Raw genomic sequence first — 18,578 nt, forward strand, 5'->3', positions numbered from 1 at the left:
GGCAGAGACCTGTGGGTCTTCTCCATGCTCTGCACTTCTCCAGGCTACACCCGTATCACTGTGTCATGCCTCACTGAGGCATCCCTGGGGCAAACACGCTCCTCTTCCACCTTGCTTTACAGAAAGGAGCCTTTCTGAGCAAACCCAGCCACTGCAGAGCTCACTTCCATATCTCCTCCTTACAACTTGTGACCAAAGTTCATGTGACTGGAGGGGAGCACCATATCTTATTTCTTGTGTGCTCCAGAGAAATGGTGCAGAGACAGGACTGAAAACACAGAAAAATATATATCTATATCTATTTTTTAGAGAGAGAGAAAAAAATCCTTTCTTCAGTCACAGAACCGCAGAACAGTTTGAGTTGGAAGGGATCTTAAAGATCATCTCATCTCAACCCCCCTGCCATGGTCAGGGACACCTTCCACTAGACCAGGTTGCTTAAAGCCACATCCAGCCCAGCCTTGAACATTGCCAGGAATGGGGCATCCACAGCTTCTCTGGGTAACCTGTGTCAAATTGATTAACTATTAATAATTAGGACATTCTTGGCTGCTGGGTTAAGCTTTTCTTGATACAATCTAGTGAAACTTTATATGTTGTATGATGATAAATCAGCTGTTGTACTAGATACATACTTTCTTTTCTGTTGAACTCATTGCCAGACCAGGTGTGATACAACAGGTAGTGAAATGCAGAGTGCTCAGACTCCTCTTTCTCATCACTCTCACTCCCTCTTTCCTCCTGGAAATGCTTGGGAGAAATCTCCAAACCTGGTGCACAACCCGATTACTGGTGAGCTGATCCCCACAGATTCTTTTTCGTAAACAGTCCCACTAACCCACTATTATTGTGAAGCAAATAAAGCATCAAATTTAACCAGTTTGCCTGAAAGTATGAGTGTGTCAAGGCAAAAAGGTAACAGAGATGCTAACAGACAATCAAATTGGAGCTCCTCATCCCACCTCCAGCAAAGTGTCAAACAGCTCCTGCAAAAAAAAACCAGTGAACAGCTATTTAATAGATTGTTTCCACCACACAGTAATTCCTTGTATTGATACATTCCTCATAAAAGAGGACTAATGTGGTCATTTTTTAGTGCTCATTATTGTAAATTAAATCCCTTCCAAACCTTCTTTATGAGGGATATAGCACTATGCTGCTCTTCAGCATCCAGAGGCCGGATTTAGAGATGGGATGAGTCCCTCAAAGGGCTCATATGGGTTTATGCTCCCTAAGCAGAAAGCTCAGGCTGTCACAGGTGCTCTCACCCGCACGCAAACCTCTGCACAGTGTGGTACATGATGTGACGCCAGACTAAGTCCACACTCAAGCTTTTACTAATATAACTCTATGGAAACAAGCTCAGTGGTGATTGATGAACTACAGCTCCTACACAGCAGGTTACAGTTTCCAATGGAAGTACTTTGTGCTGGATTTAATAAACCAACAAGGTGGGCAGCTTCAGTAACTAGATTAATCACCTGTAAACTCATCTTGCTTCACAAAGGGAGCTGTGCACTGGCTGTCCAGTGTTACGGAACATGTTTTTCAGAGCTCAGGAATGCATTCTTCTCTCTGACATGTGCTGTGCATGTCCACTGTGCATGTTCACCTGCCCACGGAAGGGTGGAGGAGAGAAGATCAGAGATCATTTGCTTCGTTGGAGGTACTATAATCCCCCACTTCTAGTCATGGCACCAGCCTTTGCACATCTCATGGCTCCAGTCTTTACACATTGACACATTATGTTGTTAATAGTTTTAGCTGATACTTTATCACTTGAATGTATCTGTCTGGGGGATTCCTTAATGATGGTGGTTTTTTGTTGTTTTCCACACCCCCCCCCCCCCCCAAAGGGAATGTAGTGATAGGACAAGGGGGAATGGCTTTTAAATGAAAGAGAGTAGGTTAAATTAGATATTCAGAAGAATTCTTTCCTATGAGGGTGATGAGACAGGGGACCAGGTTGCCCAGACCAGTTGTGGATGACCCATCTATCAAAGTGTTAAAGCCCAGGCTGGATGGAGCTCTGAGCAACCTGGTCTAATACAAGGTTTCCCTCTCCGTAGCAGGGGGGTTGAAACTACATTCTCTTTAAGGTCTCTTCCAACCAAAACCATTCTATGACTCTAAATATCGACTATACAATATTTTTATTAGGGATGCCACATAGACATTCTGCCCTGAGAAGCACCGAATTTCTTTCCACTTTCCCTGCTGCGATCACCTTTGGGATCCACACAGCCCAATTTCAGACACAGCAGTTTGGGGTCTGTGGGGAGGACAGACATTCTTGGGAGGTGACCCTTTAGGGAGGACCCGACGAGAGCCGAATTACATCGCCGAGGCGCTTGGGAAGAGTCCGGGTTCGCATCGCACCTCTTCGCCGCGCAGCTCCGCTCAGCGGCCCGGGGGAGGGTGATGGGAGGAGAATGGGGGGAGATGGGGGGTGATGGGGGGGGGGTAATGACGGAGGGTGATGAGGGGGTGTTGGTGGGGGTCCGCCCCTCCCGGCCCGGCCCCGAGGAGGAGCCGGCGGGGCCCCGCGCCGTCCACGTGGCCGAGGGCGCGCTATATGAGCGGGCAGGAAGCGCCGGGGAGGGAGCGAGGGGAGGGACGGGGCGCCCGGAGCGGCTCGGCGGGCAGGGCTGACAGACGGACACACAGACAGCGCGGCGGCAGCCACAGCAGCGACCGTCCGTCCGTCGCCCCGGCCATGGGGCTCGGCCGGACCCCCGCACGCCGCCGTGAGTACCGCCGGACCCCCTCCCTCTCTCCCTGCCGCCCTCCTTCCTACCCGCTTACCTACAAATGCCCCGCTCCCCGCTGCTGCAGCGGGCGCGGTGGGAGCCTCCCAGCCTCCTGACTCCTCGTTCGACTGTCGAGTTGTTGGGGTTTTTTAAAAAATTATTTCTGTTATTTAGAAGCAGGGGTGGCCCCGGCGCTGGCGGAGCTCGCAGCATCCTCCGGTTCGGTGCCCCGGCACTCGGGAGCGGGGAGGCTTCTCCCCATCCAGCCGGGATTTCCCCACTGGAGGGAGGCAGAGGGGAGGCGGCGGGTGCCGGGGTGGGCTCCGGAGCAAGGGGACACCTTCGGGCGATGCTCGGGGGGCGGCAGCGCCGGGGAACCCCCTCCAGCTGCCCCGCGGGGGACCTGTCCTGCCCAGCACCGCCGCCGGGAGGGAGCAGCCCGGCGGAGACCTGCACCCTGGTGGTTTTGTGTTATTTCTTTCTCCCCTGGGCAGGCTGTGTGCCGAAAGAGTAAAGCCAGCCTTACTCCGTTAGAGGGCAAAAAACAGACTAGCTGTCTTAGGTATCCGCTCGCTCGTTCCTCCTCGCAGAATTATTTTCTAGAGGAGCATAAATAACTGATCTTCGAGGTCAGCAGTTTGTTTTGATGGTACTTGGTATATTTATCTCTGTAGCAAACATCCATCCCAGGTCCTTAGTGTGACTGTGTGTAGTCTTGTCACAAATGAAAGCAAGCTAGTAGGAGAGAGAAAAAAGAAAAAAAAAAAAAAAAAAAAAAAAAAAAAAAAAAAAAAAGCCTTGATGTATATTTACTCATTTGAGGCTCACAAGATTTTTCAACTCTTTGTAGCGGTTGGGCTTGTATGTATCCAATATACTGAAATAACTCGTTCACGTAATTGTAAGTCTGAATTATATATTTGTCTGCTGGGCACATATGTTGAAGGAAAAACCTCACTAATTATGGATCTTTCAGAGAGATTGGAAGGGTGACAAAGCCCTTGTAATCTTTTGGGTCAATTTTCATAAGCTCCAAAAGCTCTCTTTGAAAAGGAAATTAAATTTCAGTGTACAAAAGAGACTGAAGATTCAAGGATATAAAAAAAGAGTCTCTTATTCTACTTTGATCTTGTCCTCGGGAGTTTATTTACTTTGGTGCTCTTCAGTGACACAAGTTAAAATTAAGAGTTGCCTTTAACTGGAGTCTTCCTGCCTCTTGGCATTTTGGGAGGTACTCAATTAGCAGCACACCCCCCTCCTGTTTATTATTTACACAGCTCCAGCGGGAGGGGTGACTCTTTGGGAAGCATCTGCTTGGAAGCACTTGGCTTGTTACATGCACAGCATCCTGTGCCACCCATGCCAGCCAGTCCCTTCCACAAGACAGTGTGTTCATCCTCCTCAGTTCTGTCCCAGTCCAGAGCCGATGGCGCTCTGCCTGCTGTGTGGGACGTCTCGACAGAGCTGCTCTCTCGTGTTAGAAGAGTGGCCCTGGGTTCCCTTTCCTGCTCTCAGCAGAGGCAGAATGTTATCTGCAGGGCATGGCTGTGCTTAAGGTCCTTTCTGGGCTTATCTGGGAACCTGACAGTTTTTAATCTGCTTGAGCACATGTCCAGTTGGTAGCTGGGGGTAAAGGAGGGAATGATTGGATGTGAATAAAAAAATTGGAATTGGTTGTGAGTTAAGAGCATGTGTTTTCTTGATTATCCTGAGAATAACAAAGCCCCAGCATAGGTCTGTGGTGAACTTGGTACTCTGTTCCTCTGCTGATTTCTCACTTTGTCTGCTCTGTTTTGGTGTTGCTGTAGGGTAACATTTCCATGTCAGGAGGTTTAAATCCTGTGCCTCAACAAAGTCCCAGTCTATGGTTCTGCCAAATCAGCTTTAAAGTTACCACTAAGTTATTAAACTACAGTTCTGCTAATACATGTTTATTTTACCTTTTTGCTTAGCTGTGAGTATAGAAGCATTGTCTCTGAAAGTGCAAATGGAGAGAGAAATTGTATTACCTGTTCTTTTAGCTCACTCACTTGGTGCACAGTCTGATTCTGCAGGGGAGACAGCGAGTTGCCCTGTTTGTATGAGTTTGTCACACATCCCAGCCAGAAAAGAACTTGAAACCTTCTTTGCAGCTTTTCTTCCAAACTTGATTATGCTGCTAATGGTAACAGCCTCTCAATTGAGGAAGGTTGCTTTTCAAACTAAACATAATTTTATGTAAAACTTGGTATGTGCTTATCAATTTTCTTTTTTGTTTATGTAAAACTGGAAGCAACTTGAGAGGAAATTAAGGTCATGCAGGTGGCAGTTCCATCTTCTAGGTTATAAAAACATCTTTTATGTCAAGTGAGTTGCAAATGCTGCTGTTAAATGATAGTAGAAATAAATTTTTACTTGGAACATCTTTTGCACCTATTTTCAAAAGCGTACTGAAGCAGAAACCTGCTTTTAAAAAGCAAAGGAGAGAGAGCAAACTCAGCTCCACAGCATATTTCAAGTGCTGTTAATCCCACCACCTGGTGGAGCTTTTCATGGCTCCGGCTGAGGGAACTCTGAAAACGATGCATTTTTTGTCTTCTTTCAGCACTGTCACGTGCCACATATGGAGTTTCTTCAACTTTTTTCTTTTTCATACCAGACTTAATTAATTTTCTATGTCTTTTGTATCTTTTATACTTTGCAAAAAGCAGTATAGGACTATTGGTATCTCATCTGAAGCAGCAGATAGATGAATTGATGAAGTAGGGGATAAAGTTTCCACCTACTAGTACTTCTTAAGTGGAAGAATTATTTTTAATAACTCTCCCCTCTGCTGAGATACTCTGGTGGAACCTTTCAGTGCAAGCCCAGTTAGCTTTGTACTAATAATTTTTATATTTTTATATAAATATTACTATAAAATATTTTTATTTACTGTAAAATATTTGCTGAACAGCCTGTATTCAATCAAGCTTGCAGGGAGCAGAGAGGCAGATATATTTTGAACTGATCTGAGTTTCCTGATGTAGGTTATTAAAACATGGGAATGAATTCCAGGCATTAAGGTGAAGTATAGCAGACATACTTTGGCCCCTTCTGCCACAGTCTTGCCTGACTGCATCAAAGCCTGTCTGTTATGTTTATGGTGTGCCTCCTAACTGATAAATGAAAATCTAACTCACAGGTATGCAAGCTGAAAGGAAGCTCTGGGGTTATCTGTCAGCTCACAATTCAGAGGAATTGCTTACAACAGCGAGAAAGCTCCTTGACCCATACAGACATTTCCTGTGCAAGACGTGCAGCCTTGCGGGCAAAATGCCGCTGTGAATGTCTGTGTTGCTCTTTTTGCCACAGTGCCTGTGGCAGCAGCCAGCACACCAGTGGAGGCCATGGCTAGCCTAGGAATGTGACAGCTCCCATCTGCCTCTCCAGTCCCAGCAGGAATGGTGTACCTGGTGCCACTGGTGGGATGGGCAGCTGCCTTTGCAGCCCATCCAGAGCATGTCTGTATCCCTCTCTGGGCTAGCTTGGTGTCTGATTCATTGTCCAGTTCGTATCTGCTCCAGGGAGCTGGGAATCTCCTACCACCTTCACAGATCTTGGCTTCTCAGCCATAGTCTCTTAGCGCTGTTGGAACCGCCCTGGACTATCTGTCCTTGTCTTCTGGTGCCAGTACAGAAAGGTGTGGCTGTCTGACACCTGGTGTTGTATTTGAGACTTCAGGAGGGTGGGTTTGATGTCTGAGTGAAGAGAGATGATTTCTCTTCAGAGCAGTGAGAGGTTTTGTTGTTTCATGCTATTCATTTTTTTGTGTTTGTGGGTACTTTGTTTATTAAATAAATAGTTTTTTTCCACTTCTCTCTAAGGAGATGATTTTTTTTTCCTGGACCAACTGGGGTGAGGGGCCGTTTGGGTTTGCTTCCCGGATGGACCCCATTTGGAGGTTTCCTCCCAAATTTACCTTAAACCAGGACAGGTATCTTCAGTGGCACCTAAAATGTGTTTGGCAACTGAATTGACCCTGTGGGAGGTATGTGTGTTTTCTGGGCACAAACCTCTCTTATGAAATAGATAACCTTATCAACATAAGTGGCCTCTATTCAGGGTGTATGTCTGTTAGTTGTTCAAAGTTGTCACTTCTCGTAACCCCTCTTGTCCTGATAAGGGCTCTGGGCTGACCTGGCACTAATTAACAGCAGCCACAGAGGAACTGCTGTCACCCTTCTGGTCACCTTTCCCACTCTTACCCCAACCTCCTCTTCCCACTGGTGCCAAGCGTTCCATGCTCTGGTTTGTAAGTAACAAACTCAAGTCGCTTTGTGTAAAATGTCCTAAAAAACTTTGAAAAGCTCTTTTAAGTCAGGGCTGCACAACCCCCTCAAGCTGTGAAATAGCTGTGTAATGTGCAAAATGGGAGTCTTGACAGACAGGGAGCTCTTTTTAAAAGAAACTCCCCATAGTATTGGTATAAGCTTGCTCTGAAGCATGAGTTACAATTACGAATTTCATCAATTGTAAAGACTGTAGTAATTGTTAAAATACAGTTCTAGGGGAAAGGAGGGTGGAAAGCAATTCTTTCCTGGCTTTGCTTCACTTTGCACTGGCTGTGGTTTAATTGCTTCATTTGGACTGACATGCACATCCTTCCTCGGGGAGAGGAAGATTTGTGATGACCAAACCTTTGAGCAGAGAGGAGTTGTACTATTTCAGGAAGCCTGTTAACCTCATCAAGCCACATCTGTTTCTCTGGCCAGTCCCACAGCTCTTTCTGCCAAACAATTTCAAGGTATCTTAGAATGCAAAAGAGACACAACATAAGTGGTTGAAACCTGCACCTGGTGACAGTTGCTTGAAGTGTAACACGGTCTTTCTCTGAGGACATCATCTCAACAGAACTTTTTTGGGTGTTTTTAATTTTTTGTTTTGTTTTGTTTTAGAGCTTTGGTACACCTATACAAAACAAAGGTTTTTCCTTTTAAAGGATACTTCATTATTTTTAGATGCTGGATCTTCAATCAATGACTTAATCTTACTTATCTGAAATACTTTGTGTGCCGACACATCACAGTGCTGTACCAGCTTGAAAAAGAAATCTATTTCTATCAAATCTGCCAGCTCAGTTAATGTGACCCTGCCAGGGAAGCATAAGGCATCACCTGAGTTCTTTTAGGAAGGTATCAGATTCCCACTGCCAGCTCAAATTCGAAGCAGAGTGCACGTGGCCAGGTTTGGATTTTAAAAAAAAAAAAAAAAGAAAAAGTCTAAGGTACTTTTTGCATCCCGGCATGCAGAACCACAGATCAAATTGGGAGATGTCATCTGAATATTTGGGTTGAAACATAGCAGTTTGAGTCTTACTGACAGTCATTTGGGATTAGTCTTGAAGCAGAGACCTGTGTTACTTCACCCTGAGACTTCTACAGACTCGTGTGTAAAGAATGTGGTGTAGGGCTACCTGCAGCTGGAGTCAGAGCTGACCTGACAGTTTTTGTCAGTTTTTTGACACGCTAGGGTGCATCCAAAGCTGAGGGTGTAATAAGGACACCTGTGTGTGTATCTTAAATTGCTTTAGCCTGATGGGATATGATGATGCCTTCTATGGAAACTGCAGCCTGCATTACTGCAAGGCTTTCACTGCAAATGTTGTTGCTCCATGCATCTAATGCTTTCTCTTATGAGAGCTGCACAGTTTGTGCAAATTATCTGGCTTAGGTGTTTTTGGTGACAACACTGAGAAAAATACTCATTGCATTAAATTGAAGCAATTTTTAGTTAAGCAAAGACAGGTCAAAGTAATTATGGTTTTGAGAAAGTGATGCATTGTTGCTTTTAGATTTATTTTGTCTTAATTCCAAGTCCTTTTCAAACCTCTTAGGTAGTCAAAATTACTCATTTTGAAAGAACCAAATTAATTTAAAAAAATTAATTCAAATTTCAAAAGAAATCCCAGCCAAAACCAGAAGAGTTCTTCTTTTGAACATTCTTCCCCAAATTCTCCTTGCTCAAAAAGAACAGACCCTTTCTGCAGTACCAACCCCCTTCCTCTCCCATGCTTTGTTCTCTGCGTGCCAGGATCAGAATGAACCAAGACAGCAGGAGAGCCAGCGACACTTAAATTTTGCATCTGAGGATAAGTGTGTGGTGTTGGGAGGACACACTTATGGCAGAGAACTTGGAGTGAAGGACTGCCCCTTCTCAGCTCCCTGCTCCAGACTTTCCAGCTGCAAAGGACAGTATTGCAGTTTCCTAGGGGTTTAATTCAGCTTGTGAATGGTTGGAGATTCTAGTAAAGATGTAAACATTGCCCTTTTGACCAACAGCTTGATTTTTGAACTCCAAAAGTAAAGAGAAATCTACCACATGGAGAAAAGAGCTTTAGAGAAGGGATTCACTCTCTGCCACTCCATTGAGTGGTGCAGTCATCAAAGAAGTGCAAAAGCACCCCTGATGCAATATAAATCTTCTCTATTTCTGTTTTATTTACTACAATGAGGTTATCACCATAGTGCTACAAGGGTTGTGCAATTTGGTGCTTTATCCATGTTCATGAACTGCTTTTCCTTGCCTGGAACCTAAGACCTCACAGAGCAACATAGTGTCATTGACTCACTGTGGCTGTCACTGCAGATTTTCTGTTAAAAAGTATGCAAAAGTAAAAATTGCTTCAGACATGGAGTTATCAAGAAAAAGCCTGTATTGTGGTGGCAGGATGTGTGAAATGGCAGCAGCTTCACAACTTTGTGATAAAACTATGAGGATGCTGGAGCGCAGCTGTCCTGCATCCTGCTGTTAAATCCATGTGTCTCCAGTACAAAGACAAGGATGTTGTGTGGGACAGTGTGTCAAATGCTGTGTACAAGTCCATGTAGATGATGCCAATGGCTCTTCCCTCATGCCGTAGCATTGTAAGACCCTTGTATGCTCATTGTAGAAGGCCACCAGATTTGCCAGGAACAATTTGACATAACGCTCACAATTCAGACAGTTAATTACACTGACAAGTGTTGGGTGTTAATGTCCAGGTAAGACACTGATATTTGTTTCTCCAAAAGCTCTGTAACTATGTTGTGTAAAATGCCTAATGCTTCAGACAGAAATTACCTCAAGCAACTACGTAACTTGTTGTTAGGCCAAAGACGGAGGAGCAGGGTATGGATACTGGCTGTTGAAAAATACAAGGTTATTGAAAAACAAAAGGTGATACAGTAATTGCAGAAGTGGCTAAAACTCTTGGAAGTCACAGTGAAACAAAGGAGTTTAGGATAAGCTGCTTCTCCTCAAGGCCAAAGTATCCTGTCGATGCTGAGTTGAGTGTTGGCAGAGGATGTTGCTGTGTAATTGCAGTTGTTGAATTGCAATTCATTTTGGAATGTTTTTAATAGAGGAAAACAATGGAGGTCTGTATGTAAAAGAATCAGTAGGTTAGAATTACAAATCAACCCCCTTTGGAGGGGGGTGTCTCTGTTTCACAGAGCACCAGAAGAGGCTGCTTGTTTCTTCCTCTGTTGCCACCTGACCCACTGCTTCTGTGGGAGAGGGACTCATTTGCTGAGCTTTGTTTCTGCTGTCTTGGGAGGGTACACATTTTTCTTTGCCTGTAAAAGGTCTGGATGCAATTGAGTTGAAAAAGATGTCTAAGATCATCAAGTCCAACCATTTACCTAGCACCAACACCACATTCACCATTAAACCATGTCCTCAAGTGCCACATCCACAAGTTTTTTTGGGTTTTTTTTAACAATTGCAGGGATGGTGACTCCAGCACTCCCCTGGGTGGCCAGTTCCAATGCCTTACAACTCATTTCATGGAGAAAAAAAAAAAAAAAAATCCCAATGTTAAATTCTAACTTCTCCTGATTAAACTTGAAGCCATTTCCTCTCATCTTGTCACTTTTACTTGGGAGAAGAGACCAACCTCCATCTGGCTATAACCTCCCATCTCCCTCAACTGGTCCTCATAAGACTTGTATTCTAGTCCCTTCACCAGCTATATACAGCTAAAATTTTACCAGATTAAGGGAGATGTGCTCCCTGTGGCCACTGTCTACTTTTCCTTGGAGAAAAGCTTCCCACACTCCAGTGACAGTAGCCCTTTTTCTTAAAATACCCAAGTCCTGTCTGTGGTGACTGTCATCGCACTAATTGAGAAACAATGCTAAGAAATTTGCCCCATTTTCAAGTTTTTATCTTGCAAGAAGGATAGTTGTCTTGTGGAACAAACTGGACCAAGGGTTGTATCTTGGTGCAGCAGAAAGCAGTCCTTAGATCTTCCTCAGGCAAGCTGCCAGAGACTCACACACCCAACTTTTCTTCTTTTGTGTGTGTGAGTTTTTAAAGAACCATTGCTCAAAATGTCCTTTTTTTCTGACTTATCTTACCCCATGCAAACTTAGAAATTCTCTGTATTTTATGAAATAAAACCACCCGGCACAGCTCCATTTTGGAAGACAGCTTTTCATTGAGGCATAACTCTCCCTGCTGTGATAAACGCCTTGCTCTGAGCCGTCAGCCTTACTTTTGACATGTCCCTGAACTTGGAAATTTGTATAGTGAGTCTGGCTGTTGTCTGCCAGTACAATTTTTACACCATTACTGTCTTGCTTGGAAGTTTAGTGGCTCTGATATGCAGAAGATACCAGTGTGTATCTTCAGTGAGGAGCTTCTCATGGAACAGACTGGAGCTGGAACCAAACCCCAGGCAACTTGATGCACTCGCTATGGGAGTTTCGGGGTTGCTTGGCAGAAGGACACACCCAGAGGGTGGGATTATTAGGGTGGCATGTAACCCTTCCCACTCTTGAAAGAGACCAGCTGGCTTTACAAGATGCCTCTTCCACAGGGTGAAACTTGGTGCCATTGGGACTGGTGCCGCCTGCTGTGCTGCTGGCAGCCTCCTCGCTTAAACAGCAAGACATGGCACACTGCCACCCTGGCCCAAGGCTTAAATTAAGGGCAAAACCAGGAGAGATTTGCTTATTTTGAAAAGTATCTCTTTCACAGTGCCTCAGCTCTACAAAGGGAACCCACCCAAATTTGCCTTTGTTACTTTTGTATCTGATCAGGCTTCAGTTGGCAACTCTAGTTCTTGGAGCTGGAAGTGGTGTTATTAGGGCACTGACACTTTTCTGAAAATTAAAAGCCTCTTGCTTTTATAGCTGTCAGAATCAATCTTTCAGATCTCCCCCTCTGCTGCTGTGCTCTCTTGTGAGCTGATTGCTATTGCTGGGCAGGTAAGTGTTGGCATTGTTTTGCCTGGCACAAACAAGATTGACTTCCAAGGAAAGGAGGGTGTGTCTGCATCTCCTGTGTTTTGTTTACGATACTCTCTACTGCCAGAAAAAAATGCTGCATAACATTTTCCCCTTTCTCCAAGAGAAAATAGGGTCATGCTCAGTAACCTTGAGTACAGACTTGTCATATCTAGTGAGCTCATTAGAGCTTGATCTGCTCATTACATGGAGACTGTTGAAGGCAAGACCAAAATATTTCAGAAGTCAGCAAGGGCAGCATGCTTCCCTCTGAGTGAGCATGGGAATGTTGTTCAACACACGCATTTGAGTTGATTGCTAAAGCTGACATCTGCTTACTGTGGTTTACAAAACTTGTGGCTTCTCATAATCTGTAAAACACATGGCATTTGTATGAACTTGTCAATGGCAGTTCCCTTATCCAAAGCCAACAGGACTCTTCCATCTGTATAGCAGAGCCCTTTCCTTAGAGGCATCAGTCACCATTATCTAACAGTCTAGCCAAAAGTGAGTAAAAATAAAATTTTCTTTCTTACTCTTCCCTTCCCCAAGGAAATTCTTTCATAGGTGTGACAGCCTTTCCCAGTCCATTTACAGCTCCTATTGAATTTTAACTTCCTGTCCAAAATTGCTGGGATGTGAGATGGTTAAGAAGATGTTCTTCCTCAAAGGCCAAAGGACAAGGGCTCCTTATCAACAGTATATGGTGAAATATTTCAAACCTGGTGAGTGATCTTTAGGGCATGAAGCAGGCACCCAGAGAGTGTCTTGGGTGTTGAGAGAGTTAAAATTGCTTTGGATTTTTTTCAGGAGGTGCAGAACAAAGCCACAGCACTGGCATTAGCATTAAAGATGTCCTTCGGCCTGCCCAGGCTATTTAAGGAGGCATGAGTGACGTAAACATCATGGCAGAGAGACTAAAACACTTGCTGTGGTTTAACCGCAGCCAGCAACTAAGCACCACTCTCTCACTCCCCCACCAGTGGGACTGGGGGAAAAATTGGAAGGTTAAAAGCTGGAAAACTCATGGGCTGTGATAAAGACTGCTTAATAGAGGAAAGCAAAAGCTATGCAAACAAACAAAGCAAGGAAATAATTTCCTGCTTCCCACGGGCAGGCAAGTGTTCAGCCATCCCCAGGAGAGCAGTGCCCCATCACACGTAATGGTGACTTAAGAAGACAATTGACATCACCCCAAATGCCTCCCCTTCCTCCTTGTTCCCCCTACTTTATATACTGAGCATGATGTCACATGGTCTGGAGTATTCCTTGGGTCAGTTGGGGTCACCTGTCCTGGCTGTGTCTCCTCCCAACTTCCCATGGACTCCCAGCTTCTCGCCACCATGGCAGTATGAAAACCACCCAAAACACAGCCCCGTGCTGGCCCAAATCAGACACCACTCCATACCAAATGGGGGAGTGTTTGTGCAGGATCATGCTATCCTTCTCAGTGGGTAACTTCATAGTTCCCCATCACTTGTGGGATTTGTATCTTTATCTAAGCAGGATGGAGATTTGTCACTTGGCTTCTTTCACCAGGATTCTCTAGGTGCACACTAAAAACCAATATGTTGGGAGGTGCGCACCATAGCATCATGAATGGCAAAAGTGGCATCCTTTTGGTTTAGTTGAACAGAGATAAGCCTTTCATTGGTTTCTGAGCTTACCCAAAAATAAACAAGGTACTGACTGGCATGGTTTTATTTTCATTGCTTGACCTATCAGAGGAAACGGTGTCAGGGAAAGGACGCGAGTAACTTTCAGATGAGTTTGCATTAATTTGTGGCAATGCTGGAATTTCCATTGAGATGCTTCCTAAGGATGTTGCAGCCATCTGGCAAAGACTCTGCTTGTTCTTTCCTTTGATATATGCCCAGAACCAGAGACAGATAATGTTAAATGGAGTAATTATATGTGTTGATTTCTTGTAAAAAATGGTTGCTGTAGTTCATTTCATAGTTTGGGGATAAGGGGAATCTTTAAACATTCTTCACTCTGCTTGTGTAATTTGAAGGTGGCCTTTTTTTTTTTTTTGTGTTGGTTTGTGGAGGGTTTTTTGGGTTGGGTTTCATTTTTTTTTTCTTTTTAAAGCACATGGCTTATTTAAGAACTTTGTAGGCAAAAGTATTTTGCGATGCCAAACATCTTCTGTTGTGTGTTCAGAGCAAGACTTTCTTTGCCCTTCAGCTCAGAGTGCTTTAGACAGAATGGGAGAAGGACACGAAGGAGAATTGTGTTGTACTTAGCAGAATTAGAATAAGCCCACAAGCACATGGTTTGTGCTTGTTAATTCTGAGAGCCTGAATCTGATCTAACTCCTACTAATCTCTAAAGGGATTATTCCTGATTTACACCATCCTGAGTGAAATCAGAATCTGGTCCTGAAAGCCTGTTTGTACTTCAGACATTGTCTCTAGGCAGCTCACCTGCAAATATGAAAAGGAGCCCTGAGTTCCTGTGGGTTAACTGTTTACATTTGTCAGGTTAAGTCAACTACAGCTTGTTTAGCAGGAAAATGTTACTGCAAAACTTCAGGCTAGAACCCATTTACCTCTATTGGACTAATAGGAGGTAATCAGAGGATCCTCTTTGGCACAACACAGTGCTCTGTATTTGCATAGCACCTTTCATCTGAGGATATTAAATAACTACTTCATTGCACTTCTGGAAGCTGTTCAGCCAGACAAATCTCTTTAATGGCCTGCTGCGACTCTGGTTGCTAGCAGTGAAGCAAAAATAAGTTAGTACATTGAGTCTCTGGTCATGAGTGGCATCTGTAAGAAGAAGTCTGAACCTAGAACAGTGTGAAGCTGTTAGCTGAAAATACTGGGGTTTCTGGAGAAAAGGCTACATCATACTTAGGTGCTGAGAAGCAAACTGATTTTTATTAGCACAGGTTCAGTTAGTGTTCACTGAGACAGGTATCAAAAGCAAATAATCAGTTTCAGGGTGGGAAAGCACAGGTTGCCTTTAAGTCATCATGCCAACTCCTTTAGGGCTCCACACTAATATTCTCTTTGTTTATGGCTGTCGACATGCTCACTTTAAAGGCTGTGTTTACATTGCCATTAAGGGAAAGTTGAAAACACCTTTTCACGGGGCTGCTCTAAAGGAAACTGGTATATTATTATATACCTGTGCATATTCTCAAGTGACCATGTTTGTCATTCTGCAAAGCACAACTTTGGTGTGCACAATGTTTGAACATATTAAATGCAGCCGTACAATGGGAACCAGATGGGTAGCCTCATGCAGTAGCCCACCCATTTCCTTTTAGATTTTGTTCTTGAATTCTGTTATCAGCTCAGATTTCTTAGTAACTGTCTCTTTGCCGTGTCAATTTGAGATGCTCCAAGCTTTAGGCTACGGTAGTTGGATGACTGAGGAGGGTCCTGACTTTATGGACTGTAGGGTGCCTACTTCCCATGATTCACCCAACACACTGGACACTGAACTCTGGGACACTTACCAAAAAGGCCCAGTATAGGAAGAATTTGCTCACACTGGTTCAGTTACCCCATACAAACATCTGCTCCTGCTGTGGAGCTGAGCCGCTTTTTCCTTTCCAACCTAAAAGCATGGTTATGGTTGTAAACATATTGAACCAAATTTGACATGCAGAGTCATTTGCCTGGAAAATACCCTTAATTTTCCTTACCATAAGTAAGAAAGTCTTCTACTTCCTCAAAGGTGTATTCAGTTTTATTGCTAGTCACTCCAAGTTGTTAGCCATGGCTGATGTAAATCCTGCCTGTCTATCAGCAGAGACTGGATGAGCTAATGGCTGTATTCCTGGAGGTGAGACTTCATTGATTCAAGCTGAAACAGCTGTTGAGTGATGATCTGAGGAGCTGGCATTAGAATAAAAAGCCCCGTTGGCTTTGTGTCTATATGAGTAACCCAGAAAACTCTGTAGTGAGATCTCTGCATTTTTCTGTTTTCCACAATATAATCATCATCTCAGGTCCACATCTCTCTATTTTTCTATATTTACTTGATATAAACCATAGTAAGTGCCATATAAGCAAATGTGGGATTTACTGGGGGAATGAGAACTCCTGGTTAATCCCACACTCTTCAGCAAAGCTCTCCTTTCCTTCAGTTTCGCCTCTGCAGCAGTGTGTGCATCAACCTGGGTCCTCTTCAGTGAAAAAGAGTGATACTGGATCTTCCTTGGAAGCTTTTGCTGTTTTATTGAATCAAATTCTCTAAAAATTCTCTCCATCTATATTTCCACTATAAGGTAAGAGACATTTTTCCCTGTTTGTCTCTGCTCTCAGCTGGTCCCACATCTGTTGCCACAGCAGATGTGAAGGTAGAGAAATTTTAAAATACACCACATACCAGATATAAAATCTACTGTCTTGCTGAACTGGTTAATGTTGCTTAGCTGACTTTTCTGCAGTGTGGGAAAAGCTGCATATTACTGGCCAAGTGCTTTGTAATTTTCTGTTATTTCTAAAATGGGTGCGAGCAATTGGAAATATTGAGTAATTTTTAATTGAAGTGATATGATCAGGGGGTGATTAGTTTTTGGAGTGCCTTGGATACATGCTATGTTGTAGAGACAAGCCATCTGGAGCAGGGCTGTGGTTTAGCTGCTGTAATGAGTACCCATGGACTGCAGTGCCAAAATGACCAGGTTTATTACATCAATGAAGATCTTGAGTAGTTCAATTCATTTTCTCAGAACTAAATGAACTAAAATGAGAACATAATTTGGCCTGAAGTTTTAGTTTGATGCTCTTAATTATTAAACCAAGGATCATCAATGCATTTTCCACTATGCTTAAAATAACCAGCCACAGCAAATCAGGCTGTTGAATTCCTTCCTCTGCCTGCAGCTTTTACCAAATTTACCATGGCCAGGATTTCACCACATTTTGACTGGATGGCCAGTGTGTCTTCATTGGTGCTTCTTGTATTTGCTGCTCCTCTGACCTGCAAGCATCACATTCTGCCTCTGACCTTGGGGATAGGCTGACAGGGGAGAAGAATCATAGAACGACAGAATGATTTGTGTGGGAAAAGACCTTTAGAAGTCATCTAGTCCCACCCCCAGCAACATGCAGGGGCACCTTCCACTACATCAGAGCCCTGTCTATGCTGGCCTTGAATGTTTCTAGGTGTGGAGAACCCTGCTGCTCTGGGCAGCTGTTGCAGTAATACTCTCACTACTGGGGATTACTGGGCAGAGGAGTCCCACCGTAAATCAGCGTTAGTCACAAAGCTTGCAGCTTACATTGCTGCAGGGTACCTGCAGCAGCCCTGTTTGTGTTGCCAGGCTTGTGTAGCTGTTGGACTTAACTACTCTAAAACAGACTGATTTGTGGTATCACACCAAAATTAATCCTCCCTCTTCCTGAAATTTTCATTACGCAGTCTTTGTGCTGAAGTCTGATCAGTCATGGTGATGTACAGCCCTGAAACTTGAGTCTGAAGTGCTGCCTTGTATTCAATGTACCAAGGGGTGTTTGGAGCAGTGAGAGTTATTGGAGGAAGTGACTGGAAGTGGCTGAAAGACAAAAAAAAAAAAAAAAAAAAAAAAAAACAAAAAAAAACCACAAAAAAACACCAAGCAATCTCAGAGAATGCTTTGATCTGAAATCAAATATCTGCACCAAGGAGGCAGTGTATTTTTAGGAAGAGGGCACAGGCTGCATGTAAGTAGATGCATTCTATTTGATGTGCCGAGATCAAGGTGTCGGAGTCTTTAACTGCTCATCTGGCCATCTTATCTTCTGTTTTCCCTCTTAATTTTTCCCTTGTGTTTTAAAATTATTTTTCCCACTTGTTCTGTGAGACATTCTTATGCAAAGCCAAGTCTCCTGAAATTCAAGCAAGCTTGCTTGTAGCACAACAAGAGCAAAGAGGTGTCAGAGTTTTGGTTTTTGAATAAAAACACATCACTTATTTCCTTTTTTTTTTTTTAATTTCTCCCCAAGCTTGTTATTAAATGAGCAGTACTTAAATGAAGCATTTAATGGAGAAAACAAAACAACTTATATATCCTCTATATCGTTCCCAAATCCCTGAATGAAAAATTATTTAGAGATTAAAGCCCTTGCTGTTTCCTGTGTCATTGCAAAGCAATAATGAGCAGAACTTGAAAAGCTCTGGTCTCTCCTGGTTTGGAGTACCAGCCTCTATCACAGCATCAAACAGCCAAACACTTTTTCATGGCACCAGATGATTAAGTTTCATAGCAGATTCTCCCCCAGTTTAATGCTGCTAATGACTATGTGAATGAGACTTACAGTATAAGCACAAGTTTGAAATCTCAGCTTCAGCACTGGAGCTTAAACAATCTGTACAGGAAGAGGCTGTTGTGAATGTAAGCATCGGTTTAAAATTGTCAAGTTTTCCAATTTTTATTGCAATTTCCCCAAAGCCACACAGTCCACAGCAGACCCAGGAATAAATTGCAGGAATCAGGTTCTTGCTGTAAGCAGGGACAAGTGGCGTGCCCTGAGCACTGGCACATGAGGAACAAGGCAGTGGTCTCTCTCTCAGCAAGAGGTGAGTCACTTGTGTAATTCCTGTTTTAAACAGCACAACTGGATTCATGCTTCAAGCAGCCTCAGTCAGCCGAAGAGGAATA

General features: G+C 43.8%; 1 protein-coding gene across 2 annotated transcripts in view; it reads left to right on the forward strand.

The window, feature by feature from the left end:
• Positions 1 to 2,618: 2,618 nt before the first annotated feature.
• ST3GAL1 (ST3 beta-galactoside alpha-2,3-sialyltransferase 1) overlaps positions 2,619 to 18,578 on the forward strand; it is a 74,301-nt gene continuing 58,341 nt past the window's right edge. Inside the window, exons 1-2 of one of the 2 annotated variants that reach the window (XM_040082151.2) lie at positions 2,619 to 2,747; positions 16,080 to 16,220. The gene's annotated coding sequence lies outside the window, so the exon portion shown is untranslated. The remainder of the gene's footprint in view (positions 2,748 to 16,079; positions 16,221 to 18,578) is intronic. The other variant, XM_040082161.2, reaches the window with a different exon arrangement.

The sequence above is a fragment of the Hirundo rustica genome, chromosome 1, assembly GCF_015227805.2.
Source record: "Hirundo rustica isolate bHirRus1 chromosome 1, bHirRus1.pri.v3, whole genome shotgun sequence".
NCBI lineage: Eukaryota > Metazoa > Chordata > Aves > Passeriformes > Hirundinidae > Hirundo > Hirundo rustica.